The sequence below is a fragment of the Primulina huaijiensis genome, chromosome 15 (assembly GCF_012295235.1).
Source record: "Primulina huaijiensis isolate GDHJ02 chromosome 15, ASM1229523v2, whole genome shotgun sequence".
NCBI lineage: Eukaryota > Viridiplantae > Streptophyta > Magnoliopsida > Lamiales > Gesneriaceae > Primulina > Primulina huaijiensis.
The window spans coordinates 7,177,462-7,179,570 of record NC_133320.1 but is presented as its reverse complement, the minus strand read 5'-3'; positions in this window follow the sequence as shown (position 1 = coordinate 7,179,570).

Here is a 2,109-nt window from a genome sequence, read left to right as displayed (position 1 = left end):
AGAGACATTCTGAAGTTTGTATCCGAGTGTTTGACTTGCCAACAAGTTAAAGCAGAGCATCAAAGACCAGCAGGTAAATTGAAGCCACTCCCTATTCCCGAGTGGAAATGGGAAAATGTCACCATGGACTTCGTTGTGGGATTGCCAAAGACAGTTAAGGGATTTAATGCTATATGGGTGATAGTTGATCGTCTTACTAAATCAGCGCACTTTCTACCTATCAAGACGACCTTCACCATGATTCAGTACGCCGAGTTGTATATTCGAGAGATAGTTCGTCTGCATGGGATTCCTGTATCCATTGTGTCTGACAGAGATCCGAGGTTCACGTCATCTTTCTGGAAAAGTCTACATGCAGCGATGGGAACCAAGTTACTATTCAGTACAGCATTTCATCCTCAAACCGATGGACAGTCAGAAAGAGTTATACAGATTTTGGAAGATCTACTTCGAGCATGTGTTATTGATTTCCAAGGCAGTTGGGAACCAAAATTACCTCTAGTAGAGTTCACCTACAATAATAGCTATCAATCATCAATCGGGATGGCTCCTTTTGAGGCACTTTACGGAAGGAAATGTAGATCTCCTATTCATTGGGACGAAGTGGGTGAAAGAAGAGAGATTGGTCCAGAGGTGATTGAAGAGACCACCGACCTTATAGTCAAAATTCGCGATAGAATGAAGACGGCGCAAAGCCGACAAAAGAGCTATGCAGACAAACAACGTAGGGATTTAGAGTTTGCAGTGGGAGATCACGTATTCGTGAAAATAGCACCCATGATGGGTGTTATGCGTTTTGGCAAAAAGGGGAAACTAGGCCCAAGATTTATTGGTCCATTTGAGATTTTGGAGAGGATTAGTACACTAGCTTATAGAGTGGCATTGCCACCAGCGCTTGCAGGAGTTCACAATGTGTTCCACATTTCAATGTTGCGGAAGTACTTGTCGAATCTGTCACATGTGCTTAATTATGAACCTTTTCAATTAACCCCAACTATGACATATGAAGAAAGACCTGTCCAGATCTTAGCAAGGCAAGAAAGACGATTGAGGAACAAAGTCATTCCAATGGTCAAAGTCAAGTGGTTGAATCACTCGGAAGAGGACGCTACTTGGGAAACCGAGAGAGACTTGAAGAGTCGCTATCCAGATCTATTCAGTAAGTTCTAAATTTCGAGGACGAAATTCAAATTAAGGGGGGGAGGAATTGTAAGGTCCAAAATTTAGACAACGTAATCCAACCGCATGCGAATCTAGGAAATTTGAAAATGAGAAATTCATTATTTTAATTGCTTAATTAATTATGTGATATACATGCTTACATGTTAATTATGATTTTATTATCATCATGCATAAAACTGTATTTTCAAGGATTATTCAAGTGACGATCGAGGAACGGGGACCGAGGGCTGAAAAACGTAAAATGTTTTTATTAAATAATTGTTTTTAATTATTTAAAATATGTGATAGTAGTAGTTTTTATGTGTTTTGTGGCATTAGTTTGTGTGTGTTTGCATTGTGCATACTTTTTGTTTACATTTTGTGCATTGTAGAGTAAACATTTTCATTTGATCATGTCTCACCTGGGCGTATCGAATTGGCAGGTAAACTGGCTGGAAATCGGAAATCGGAGCAAAGTGTGCCAACAAGAAGTTTCGGGACAGAAGAGACGGCGCTCGGGCGGTGAAATTCTACCGCCCGAGCGTGAGAAGCGACTCAAAGGAGAAAAACTACAGAATATGTGGCGCTCGAGCGGTAATTCTCTACCGCCCGAGCGCCGAAAGATGAACTCCGCACTTGTTTTACAGAATGTGTGGCGCTCGAGTGGTAATTCTCTACCGCCCGAGCGCCACTTAATTTTGGCAAGATTTGGCAGCCGATTTTTTTCCTTATTTTGGGATGGTGGCTGATATGGTAAGGAGAGGGTTGAGATTTGAGGATTATTCAGACATTGTTGAAGATTCAAGACGAGCTTTGGAGAGGATTGAGTGCTTGGATTGAAGATTCGACACTTTCCGGGCACCGTTCTTTGCGTTTTTCGTCGATTCTAGTATTTCTAACTTAGTTTTTATTTTCTAAACTTTGTTTTGTTGATTTCAATCATGATTT